The 12,925-nt window shown below is 40.8% G+C and overlaps 1 protein-coding gene and 1 long non-coding RNA gene across 2 annotated transcripts in view; one reads left to right on the forward strand and one right to left on the reverse strand.

Moving 5' to 3' along the window:
• Positions 1 to 11,163, reverse strand: part of LOC122912362 — a 45,137-nt gene extending 33,974 nt beyond the window's left edge. The window contains exons 1-2 of the long non-coding RNA XR_006385604.1: positions 11,075 to 11,163; positions 10,484 to 10,564 (exon numbers count right to left, since the gene is read on the reverse strand). This is a non-coding gene — a long non-coding RNA (uncharacterized LOC122912362). The remainder of the gene's footprint in view (positions 1 to 10,483; positions 10,565 to 11,074) is intronic.
• Positions 11,082 to 12,925, forward strand: part of RIPK1 (receptor interacting serine/threonine kinase 1) — a 39,369-nt gene continuing 37,525 nt past the window's right edge. Inside the window, exon 1 of the mRNA XM_044258016.1 lies at positions 11,082 to 11,157. The gene's annotated coding sequence lies outside the window, so the exon portion shown is untranslated. The remainder of the gene's footprint in view (positions 11,158 to 12,925) is intronic.

The following is a 12,925-nucleotide window of genomic DNA, read 5'->3' on the forward strand; positions in this document are numbered from 1 at the left end:
CAAATAGGACCCACAGTACATTAAAGGATTGTTCACCACGACCAAGTGGGATTTATTCCAGGGCTGCAAGGTCAATTCAACATTCGCAAATCAATCAATGTGACACAATACATTAATAAAAGAAAGAACAAGAACCACATGATACTCTCAATAGATGCTGAAAAAGCATTTGACAAAGTACAGCATCCTTTCCTGATCAAAACTCTTCAAAGTGTAGGGATAGAGGGTACATACCTCAATATCATCAAAGCCATCTATGAAAAACCCATAGCAAATTATCATTCTCAATGGAGAAAAACTGAGAGCTTTTCCGCTAATGTCAGGAACATGGCAGGGATGTCCATTATCACCACTGCTATTCAAGATAGTACCAGAAGTTCTAGCCTCAGCAATCAGACAACAAAAAAGAAATTAAAGGCATCCAAATCAGCAAAGAAGAAGTCAAACTATCACTCTTTGTAGATGATATGATACTTCATGTGGAAAACCCAAAAGACTCCACTCCAAATCTGCTAAAATTTGTACAGGAATTCAGTAAAGTGTCAGGATATAAAATCAATGCACAGACATCAATTTCATTTCTATACAACAACAACAAGACAGAAGAAAGAGAAATTAAGGAGTCAATTCCATTTACAATTGCACTCAAAACCATAAGATACCTAGGAATAAACCTATCCAAAGAGGCAAAGAATCTGTACTCAGAAAACTATAAAGTACTCATGAAAGACATTGAGGAAGACAAGAAGAGATGGAAAAATGTTCCATGCTCATGGATTGGAAGAACAAATACTGTGAAAATGTCTATGCTACCTAAAGCAATCTACACAATCTACACAGGGTTTAATGCAATCCCTATCAAAATCCCATCAATTTTTTTTTCAAAGAAATGGAACAAATAATTCTAAAATCTATATGAACCAGAAAAGACCACAAATAGCCAGAGGAAGGTTGAAAAAGAAAGCCAATGTTGGTGGCATCACAATTCCAGACTTCAAGCTCTATTACAAAGCTGTCATCAAGACAGTATGGTACTGCCACAAAAACAGACACACAGATCAATGCAACAGAATAGAGAGCCCAGAAATAGACCCTCAACTCTATGGTCAACTAATCTTTGACAAAGCAGGAAATAATGTCCAGTGGAAAAAAGACAGTCTCTTCAACAAATGGTGCTGGGAAAATTGGACAGCCACACGCAGAAAAATGAAACTGGACCATTTCCTTAGCACACACAAAAATAGACTCAAAATGGATGAAGGACCTCAATAAGAGCAAGGAATTCATCAAAATCCTTGAGGAGAATACAGGCAGCAACCTCTTCAACCTCAGCCGCAGCAACTTCTTTGCAGGAACATTACCAAAGGCAAGGGAAGCAAGGGCAAAAATGAACTACTGGGACTTCATCAAGATCAATAGCTTCTGCACAGCAAAGGAAACAGTTAACAAAACCAAAAGACAACTGACAGAATGGGAGAAGGTATTTGCAAACAACATATCAGATAAAGGACTAGTATCCAAAATCTATAAAGAACTTATCAAACTCAACACCCAAAGAACAAATAGTCCAATCAAGAAATGGGCAGAGGACATGAACAGACATTTCTGCAAAGAAGACATCCAGATGGCCAAGAGACACATGAAAAACTGTTCCACATCACTCGGCATCAGGGAAATACAAATCAAAACCACAGTGAGATACCACCTCACACCACTCAGAATGGCTAAAATTAACAGGAAATGACAGACGCTGATGAGGACGTGGAGAAAGGGGAACCCTCCTACACTACTGGTGGGAATGCAAGCTGGTGCAACCATTCTGGCAAACACCATGGAGGTTCCTCAAAAAGTTGAAAATAGACCTACCCTGCATCCCAGCAATCATGGTACTGGGTATTTACTGTAAAGATACAAATGTAGTGATCTGAAGGGACATGGGCATCCAAATATTTACAGCAGCAATGTCTGCAATAGCCAAAGTATGGAAAGAACCTAGATGTCCATCAACAGATGAATGGATAAAGAAGATGTGATACACACACACACAATGGAGTACTATGCAGCCATCAAAAGAAATTAAATCCTGCCATTTGCGACAACATGGATGGAACTACAGGGTATTATGCTTAGCGAAATAAATCAATCAGAGAAAGAATTATCACATGATCTCCCTGATATGAGGAAGTTGAGAGGCATCATGGAGGGTTTGGTGGGTAGGAAGGGAATAAATGAAACAAGATGGGATCGGGAGGAAGAAAAACCATGAGACTCTTAATCTCACAAAATACAAACTGAGGGTTGCTGGGGTAGGGGGTAGGGAGAGGGTGGTTGGGTTATGGACACTGGGGAAGTTGTATGCTATGGTGAGTACTGTGAAGTGTGTAAACCTGGTGTTTCACAGACCTGTATCCCTGGGGCTAATAATAGCTTGTATGTTAATAAAAAAAATTTAAAAATTTAAAAAAATTTTTTTAAAGTTTTATTTGCTATTCTATTCTTCAGATTTTTGAGATGAAAACCCAAATAATTGATTTTCAACCTCTCTTATTTTATAATGCATGCATTTAGAAGCCAAAATACACCTTTAAGCACTGATTTGTCTTCATCACATACACACATGAATGCTGTACATATTATTATTTAGTTCAAAACATTCTCTAATTTTTTTTAAAGATTTTATTTACTTTTTTGTTAGAGAGAGAGAGAGAGAATGAGTGAGCGCAGAGGCGGGGGAGTGGCAGACAGAGGGAGAAGCTGAGCAAGAAGCCCAATGCCAGACTCAATCCCAGGACCCTGGGATAATGACCTGAGTTGAAGGCAGACACTAACATGACTGAGCCACCCAGGCATCCCTCTAATTATTATTTTAGTATTTTCTTGGTCCATTAGGTATTTAGAAATGTGATGCCTGTGAGTATTTGGGGACTTTCTAGTTCTCTTTCTGTTATTGCTATCTAGTTTAATTTTATTGTAGCCAGCGAACATGCTGTGTATGATTTCAGTCCTTAGAAACTTGTTGAGACTTGCTTTATTGTGCAGAATATTGTCTGTTTTGGTAAATGTTTCACATGTACTTAAAAGAATGAATATTCTGCAGTTGTTGAATTTAGTTTTCTATATATGTCAATTGGGTCAGTTTGTTTTATTTATTCAAATATTTCTATATCTTTACTGATTTTTGGGGTCTGTTTTTTCTAGCCATTACTGACAGAAGTTTGTTAAAATATTCAACTATTATTGTAGGTCTATTTCTTATTTTTGTTATGTTATTATCTTTTTCTTATTAGACACATACAAAATTAGAATTGTGATAAATTCCCATCAAATTGACTATTTTGTTACGCAACATCTCTTCCTTTAAATTCTATTCTGCCTGGTATTGGAATAGTTATGCCAGCTTTTTTTAGTTGGTGCTTACACTATATAGCTTTTCTATTATTCTCCTTTAGACTTTCTGTCCATATATTTACAATGTGGCTCTTTTAAACAATATATAGTTGAGTTTTGTATTTTTCTTCACATTACACTGTCCTTTAATTGGAGTGTACACTATTATTGACATAATTGAATTTAAGTCTACCGCATTGTTATTTGCCATCTATTTGTTCCATCTGTCTTTATTCCTGTATTTCTCATCCTTTGTCTCATTTTAGATTACTCAAAAGTTTTAGATTATTGTATTTCCACCATATCAGCTTTTTATTTATGCATTCATATATTAATCTTTTAGGAATTAACTATTTATTTTGGGGTATGTCTTTCAGAAATCAGTATTTTTACCACTTCATAAACGATGCTAGAAACTAAAAAGTTTTTTTTCTTTTTTTTTAAGATTTTATTTATTTATTTATTTGAGAGAGAGAAAGAATGAGAGAGAGAGCATGAGAGAGGGGGAGGGTCAGAGGGAGAAGCAGACTCCCTGTCGAGCAGGAAGCCTGATGTGGGACTCGACCCCAGGACTCCAGGATCACGACCTGAGCCGAAGGCAGTCACCTAACCAACTGAGCCACCCAGGGGCCCCAAACTGAAAACAGTTGAATTCTATTTTCTCAACTCTAACATTCCTGTACTAGTTATCATATATTTCATTTCTACATAGGTTTTAAAGCCAACAAATCTTCATCACATAATTGTTTTAAAGATTCAATATTTATCTATATTTATCCATGTATATTTACCCTTTCCAGTATGTTTTTTTACTTCCTGTCATTCTGTGCTCTCTTTGAGATGATTTTCCTCCAGCCTACAGAAATTCCTTTAGTATTTATTTTAATGCAGCTCTCTGGCAATAAACCCTTTAAGCTCTAGTTGTCTGAAATGTGTTTTCTTGCATTTTTGAAGGATATTTTAGCTACTACAGAATTTTAGGTAGGAATGTTAATTTTTTTTCCTATCAGCACATTAAAGAGGACAATTCATTGGCTTCAGTTTCCACTGAAAAATAAGAAATCTATATTGCTGTTACTGTCTTAAATGTAGTATAGTAGGTCTTTCCTCCAGCTAATTTTAGATTTTCTTTTTTTTTTTTTTTTAAATTTCCAACTGGCTTTTCTGTCTAGGTGTGGTTTTCTTTGTATTTATCCTGTATGGTTTTACAACGTTCTTTGAACGTGTTGTTTAACACTTGACAATTAAATTTGAAAGATTTTTGGTCAGTAATTTTTCATATATTTCTCCTATCCCATTCTGTCTCTCTCTCTGGTATTTCAATAGCATAAATACTTGACATTTTCATCATGTTCCATATACCTCTTGTGCTTTTTCCCCCTATTTCCATTTATCTTCCTGTATGTTCTTCACTCTGGATATTTTTTAATTGCCTTATACTCCTCTTCCCTAATCCTTTTATGTGATATCAATCCCATCCATTTGATTTTTTTTTTTTTTTAGATTATTTTATTTTGAGAGAGAGAGAGGGGCGACTGGGTGGCTCAGTGGGTTAAGCCTCTGCCTTTGGCTCAGGTCATGATCTCAGGGTCCTGGGATCAAGCCCCGCATTGGGCTCTCTGCTCAGCAGGGGGCCTGCTTCCTCTTCTCTCTCTGCCTGCCTCTCTGCCTACTTGTGATCTCTCTCTGTCAAATAATTAAATTTTTAAAAAATCTTTTTAAAAAAAATTTTTATTTTAGACAGAGCACATAATCAGGGAGAGAGCGGCAGGCAGAGGGAAAGGGAGAAGCAGGTACCCCCTAGCAGAGAGCCGCATGTGAGCTCAATCCCAGGACCCTGGGATCATGACCTGAGCCAAAGGCAGACACAAAACCAACTAAGCCACCCAGGTGCCCTCATCATAACTATTTTAAGTTCCTTTCTGATTATTCAGTATCTGAATCACAAGTGGTTATTTCTTTCTCTTGTATGTTCCCCCCCCCCTTTTTAAGTTCTATTACTTTTAAGCATGTTTCGTAACTTTTTATTGGATACCAGATATTATGAAAAAGTGTATAAGTACAGAATAGTGTTGTCTACCTTCAAAAGTGTAGTTTCCTCTGGCAAGCACACAGTTTACCAGCAAATTACCATAGTCCTGTTTAGGTGGGTTAAAGCTGCGCTTTGTTAGAGCTGGATTATTTCAATTCTGACTTTATTCTTGGGTCATGTTCTTATTTCAAGGGAATTGCTGTAAACTGAATTGTATGTCCCCTGCCCCAAATTCATATATTGAAGGCTTAACCCCCAATGTGATAGTATTTAGAGATGGGGACTTTGGGAGGTAATTAGGTGTAGATGAATTCATGAGGAAGGAAACTTCATGTTGGGATGTGCGCCTTTGTAAGAAGACACCACAGAACTTGCTCTCTCTCTCCACAAGTGCACAAAGGAGAGGTCGTACAAACACACAGCAAGATGGTGGCCACTAACAAGGCAGGAAGAGAGATCTTTACCAGAAACTAACCATGCTGGCATCCTGATCTCAGACTTCCAACCTCCAAAACAGTGAGAAAATAAATGTGTATAGTTTTAACTACCCAGTCTATAGTATTGTTTTAGCATTCGGAGCAGGCTAAGGCAAGCATGGTTCTGACTCCTAGGGCCTGTCCCTTCTGTGAGATATTAATAGAAAGCCTGGGGTGTTTTCCAAGGCCCATTCAGCTTGGCAGGACTTGAACTCTAACCTTTATGTCCCTAGCACTATGAAGCTGCTGAAAATCCTGTTCAATTTAGCCTCTGGTCTGGTCTTGCCTGTGGGTTTCTTGGGGTCTGTCCCTACATACATATGGTTTAGTCATCAGCCAATCACTGGAGTGTAATATCAATGGATAACTTTGGGGTCACTTCTTTATAGCTCCCTCCTTTCTGAGATTTTGCTCAAGTTCCAAACTCATGTCCTCAGTGACACTGCTACTTTCTGCTTAGGTTCTATTATCCCATGCATAGAATTAGATATAACCCCAGAGAAAAAGCAAGGAAATTAGCTCTCTAATGCCTTAAGTCATTTCATGTATTTTGTCCATTTCCATTATTGTTTCCAAGGCAAAGGAATCATTCTGAATGTTCTGTAAAGACCAGAATAGGAAGTTCTTTGGAGACCAGTTCCGTGCAGACCAGAATACTCATATTTTAAGATTCAACCTAAATGTGACGTCCTTTGTGAAGGTTTTCCTGATTCTTTTGATCCAGAATAAAATTATCATCTCAAGTGGAACTTTTCCAGCTGCCATAGAACCTGGAACATACCTCTGTCATTACCCTTACCAGATAACATTTCCATTTTTATGGAACAATTGCCTCTCTAAGGGACTCATGTATCAATTTCACTCCATTTTCTGAAAAATTCCTTCAAAGACCTAATTATATTCACTGTGTCTCATTTTTCTCCCCATCTCCTCCAACTTTTCCTTGAATGTACTCCAAACTTGCTTTTGCTCCCACCATACCACTTAAGTTTACATTACTATAGTCATTGACCATTTCCATGTTATCAAATCCAATGGTGAATTCTCAGGCCACATCTCACTTGACTTCTTTGCAGCAATTGGCACAACTGATCACTCTCTTAAGGATGCTCCCTTGACCTTAGGTTTCTGCCACTTTCCTAGTGGCTCCTCTTCATCCCGACCTCTAAACATTGTAGAAGCTCCGGGCTCATTCCTGACTCTCTTCTTTTATATCAACACTCCCTTCCTGGAAGATCTTGTCTCTTAGTTTTAGATACCATCCATGTGTTGGTAACATTCTAATTTCTATTTCTATTTCTATTACCTGGACTTCTTCCCTGAACTCCATACTCACACATATATATGCCTACTTGACATCTTCACCTGGGTATTTAATAGACATCTCAAACTTTAAAAGCTCAGGGTTTCTGATATGTCCACCAACATGCTGTTGTCACTACTTTCTCTTCTCCATCAGCAACTCTGTCTTTCCAATTACACTCAGGACAGAAAAGTTCTGGTTTCCTCTTCATTTCTCACACTCTGTTCCTGATCTCCAAGCTAATCATCACTTCCACCTTCATATTTATCTAGAATCTGACAATTCCTCACTATCTCCTTTGCTATCACTCTCATTCAAGCCATCCTTATCCTGTCAACATTACTGTAACAACCTTCAAACTTGTCTTTCTACTTTATGCTTGTTTATTTTATTTTTTAAAAGATTTTATTTACTTATTTGAAAAAGAGAACAAGCAAGCAAGGAGGGGGAGGGGCAGAGGGCGGACAGAATCTCAAGAAACTCTGCACTGAGTGTGGAGCCTGATGTAGGCCTTGATCTCTACAACTCTTGAGACCATGACCTGAGCTGAAATCAAGAGTCAGACTCTTGGGGTACTTAAATGGCTCATTTGGTTAAGCTTCTGACTCTTGGGGAAACTTGGGAGATTAAACCCCCCCACCCCACATGCTCTTGCTCTAAAATAAACAAATCTAAAAAAAAAAAAAAAGACTCATGTTTTAACCAACTGAACCAACCAGGCACCCCCTGTTCTTGTTCCTTTTACTGTATTTTCAACTTAGCATCCAAAATGATCCCATTATAATTTGGACCATGATTTTTTCCACACAAAACCCTTCAATGACTCCATAATTCAGAGTAAAAGGCAAACTTCTTTAAATCATTTACAGAGCTTCACATAGTCTTCCCTACTCCCTATCTACCTTTTCTAACCTCATCCTCTATTACTACTTTTTATCTTCTTTCCTTTTAGGCACCTCCTTGCCATGCTCCTATCCTGAGCCTCTGTCCTTGCTTTCCCCCAAAATATCCTCATGGCTTCCTCCCTCATTTCCTTTAGTTATTTACTCAAATATAACCTTTGCACTTGGCCACCCATCTAATACCGTGAATCCACTCTCCATACATACATGCACATCTTCAATCCAACTTTGGTGCTCTTTTTTTCTCTCTTAGCACTAACCACTAATGTACCACACACTTTCCTCACTCATTCATCTTCCCCACTAGCATGTGATCTCCACAAGGGTAGATATTTTTTTATTTATTCACAACTGAGTCTTTAGTGTTTACAAAAGGTGCTCTGCAAATTTATTGAGTGGATGAATGCCTTTTTTGATCACTTCTATCTACCATCAGATATTCTTATATCTAGTACCTGCTTAGTATACATTAGTCAGAAATGTTTGTTGAAGAGGTACCACCTTCATCTTTTTTATAGGTATTTTAAAAATAAAGTTTTTTTTAATAGTTTTAGTTTCCAAGAAAAATTGAGTGGAAAGAGCAGAATGCTCCTGCATATTTTATTTCTTCCCCTACCTGCAAAGACAGACTACCCTGCCATCAACATTCTGCACCACTGTGGCATGTTATGTTAATAATCAATCAACCAACACTGACACATTATCATGCAAAGTCCATAGTTCACATCTGTTTCACTTTTTCTTGTACTTTTGTGGATTTTGACAATATATAATGTATTCACTATTATGGCATTATACAGAATAGTTTTGCTGCCCTAAAAATCCTGTGCTCCACCTCCCTGCAAACCTGACAACCCCTGATTTTTTCTGCCTCTGTATTTTCGCCTCCTCCAGAATGTCATATAGTTGGAATCATTTATTATGTACCTTTTTCAGATTAGCTTTCACTTAGAAATAAACATTTAAGCTTCCTCCATGCATTTTCATGGCCTGATGGCTCTTTTTTTTTTTTTTTAAGATTTTTATTTATTTGACAGAGAACACAAGTAGGCAGAGAGGCAGGCAGAGAGAGAGAGGGGGGAGGAAGCAGGCTCCTCGCCTGAGCAGAGAGCCCAATGCAGGGCTCGATCCCAGGACCCTAAGATCATGACCTGAGCCGAAGGCAGAGGCTTTAACCCACTGAGCCACCCAGGCGCCCCCCCCTTTTTTTTAAGTGAATAATATTCCATTGCATGGATGAACAAATGTTTTTTGCATATTCACCTACTGAAGAACATCTTGGTTGCTTTCAAGTTTTGGCAATTAGAAATAAATGTGCTATAAACATTCATGGCAGATTTTTGTGTAAACATAAGCTTTCAACTTATTTGGGTAAATACCAAGCCATGTGGTTTCTGGACCATATGAATGGTAAGATTATTTTCAGCTTTTAATGCCCAACTCTCTTCCAAAGTGGACGTAAAAATCTACACACACACCAATAATGAATGAGAATTCCTGTTGCACCACTTCCTCACCAACAAGTATCATCAGTGTTTCAGATTTTGGCTGTTCTAATAGGTATGTAGTGGTATCACACTGTTGTTTCAAATCTGCAATTCCCTAACGACCTGTAATGCTGAGCACTTTTTCCATGTTTGTCATCTGTGTAAGGTGTCTGTTCAGATCTTTTGCCCTTTTTCTAATTGGGTTGCTCCTTTCTTTATTGTTGAATTTTTAGTATATTTTGGATCGCAGTTCTTTATCAGATGTCTTTTGCAAATATTTTCTCCAGCTTGTGGCTTCTTATTCTCTTGAAGTATACATTTGACCCTTGAATACAGGGGTTGGGGCACCAACCGAACCCACACAGTTGAAAATTAGCATAAAAGTGACTCCCCAAAAAGCTTTATTAATAGCCAACTGTTGACTAGAAGTCTTACACTAACAGTCAATTTAACACATAATTTATATATTATATATCATATACTGTATTCTTACAGTAAAGTAAACTACAGAAATGTAAATGTTTAGAGTATCACGAGGAAAATACAACTAGAGTAGTCATTTACCCAAAAATATCCACCTACAAGTGCTCCCGTGCGGTTCAAACCCCTGATGTTCAGTGGTCAAGTGCCTACCTTTCTCCAATATGTAATCGTGTATGTATGGTCTGCTTTCTAATATAACCCTATGGCACTTCCGATGTTGCTTGAGACTTCCCAATCACCATTCTAAAGGGCTAAAGATAAATATCACATTTCTTCCTCCACAGCGCGATTATGTCCACTTCACGGATGAGGGGAGATAAGAAAATGGTAATTTGCCTAAAGTTGTAGGGCTGATAACGCGCAGAGCTCAGAGCGGGAGTTGCGGGGAGTGGTGGAATCTACCCAGTGCTTACCCCTAGACCAAGCTGCTTCTCCCCAGCGGCGGCGGTTTCTATGATTAGGTAACATGTCCTCTTTTGGCCTCCCGGCTGACTCTAAAACAAAGTAAAGTCATGATACTCTGGGTGACATCTCCGGGAATTTTAAAATCTGGGTGCAAGGCAGGGTAGGCCACGGGGCAGGCGCGCCCTCGGCTTTCCCGATTGCGGAGCCCGCGGAGGCGGAGCGAGCAGTCCACGCCCTCTCGCCGGCCCCACCGCCCTCACTCAACACCCAGAGGGCGCGGACACCGGACCAGAGCTCCCGGAGCGCGGCGGTTTTGGCGGGCCCGCGTCTCGAGGTGCGTCAGCCCGCCGCCCGTGCAGGCAGGGAGCCCGAGCCGCGCGGCCGGACGCGCACTGACCGGCGGGGCCCACGGAGCCGGGCGCGGTGAGCGCGCAGCGGGGCGCGGCCGCTCTGCGTCTCGGCCTTCCGGAGCTCCCGAGCTCCATCCCCGGCGACCCCCGTGTCAGGCTCGGGCGTCCGCCCCCTGCCTGTCCCGGCGAGGCTGTCGCGGCGTCGGAGTAATTCCGGAGCCTCCCACCGCTGTTTCTTTCCTTCCTTACCCAGGCCTCGGGAAGTTTGCCGCGGAAACGAAAGTAAATAACTCGGGGCGCGTCTGCGCGGAGGAAGCAGCGGCCACATCCAGGTTCGCCCCGGACCAGCTTCCAGGCGGGGGTGGGGTTTCCTGACTAGACCGGCGGGCGGTGGGCGGGGACGGCGTTCACCGGAAGTCCACTCTTGACTGGGCCTTTCGGTTGGTGGCCGGGGCTTGCGGCGGATGGGGAAGTTGAGTTGTGGGAAAGCCGTCGGTATTCCCGGAAGTAGGGCGGCTGGCTAGACGCGTGGAATTTCCCTGAGTTCGCTGCAGAACTGTCAAAAGCCCAGCTGCGCTCCTTTCTCTCCCACCAGGTGTTAACTCCGTCCGAGGGCGCAGACCTGGCCTCGGGCCAGGAGGACGCTGTGGCGTTGGGTTGTTGCTATCGTTGTTTCGTAGCGGTGTTGGGTTTTTATTATAGTATCATTAAGATACGGTGGCACAAGCTCTCCTCGTAATTGGATGACGTACCAAGCCTTTGAAAGGGCTTTTACTCTTGCCCTTGGGGTCGCGCGCGGGAATCGCAGAGAAAAAGCATTTTGCAAAGCATTTCCGCATAATCCTAGATGTGAGCTGGCAAATGAGAAGGAGGGTTACACTGCCACAACGACAAAAGGGATGAATGTCATAACCCTAAAGACCTCCCAGGTAGTCAGTGGCGTTTGCTTTTACGAAGTGCTGCAGAATCTCGTTAGAGTTTGAAGAGGTTAAGCTACATCCTTCTTTCCTAAGCATCTGACAAAACCCCAGGGGTGGGGTGGGGCGGGGCGGTTTTTTCTTCGTCTCTTGCTGATCATTTGGCTCCTCCTTGCCCTGAGCTGTTGTATGTTTTGGCAAAGCTCGAGTCTGTTACATTCAACCAACTTTTCAGAAGTCCTTGGGTCTTTAGACCACTGTTAAGTCTTCCCTTGATTACACCTGAAGAAATCAAGGCGCAAGTAACCTTTGGAACATAGAGTGACTTAGTAGTTGATCTGCATTTTGTAAACATCGGGTAGATGCCAGAGGAAGGAGGAAATTGTAGTCCGTTATAAATGTGGTGCCTGGGTGGCTCAGTCCCTAGGCATCTGCGTTCAGCTCAGGTTATGATCCCAGATTCCTGGGATGGAGCCCCAAATCGAGCCTGCTTCTCTCCCACTCCTCCTCCTTGTGTTCCCTCTCCCACTGTGTCTTCTTTGTCAAATAAATAAATAAGATCTTTTTAAAAATGGGGAAAACTGCAGCTCTTTTAAACACAGAAAAGTGAAGACTAAGTTTGTTTAAAAACTTTAGGGTGTATGGGGTACCTGAGTGGCTCAGTTGGCTGAGTCTCTGCTTTGGGCTCTTATCACGATCCCAGTGTCCTAAGACTGAATCCAGCTCTGGGCTCCTTGTTCATCCGTGAGTAGGCTTCTCCCTCCGCCCACTAATGTGCGATTGCTCTCAAATAAGTGAATAAAGTCTTTAAAAAATAAATAAAATTTAGGGTGTATCATTTTAATTATTACTAATAAAACAGTAGTGATTATTTACTTTAATTTTCATTTTCCTCTGCACTATATTGAGCAGCAGAGATATGTTGTACCTTTTTAGGGAGGCGGAAGGAGCAGAACAAAAGAGAATCTTAAGCAGGCGCCACTGCCTACTGGAGCCCCATGCAGGACTCATTATCACAACCCTGAGATCATGACCTGAGCCAAAGTCAAGAGTCGGGCTCCCAAACAATTTAGTCACCCAGGCTCCCCAATATGTTGCACTTTTAAGAATGAATATTATTCCTAAAATATCAGTTTCCAAAATGGCAAATTACTACTGGGTGCTTTTTAATTAATAATATGTT

Source organism: Neovison vison, chromosome 1, assembly GCF_020171115.1.
Source record: "Neovison vison isolate M4711 chromosome 1, ASM_NN_V1, whole genome shotgun sequence".
NCBI lineage: Eukaryota > Metazoa > Chordata > Mammalia > Carnivora > Mustelidae > Neogale > Neogale vison.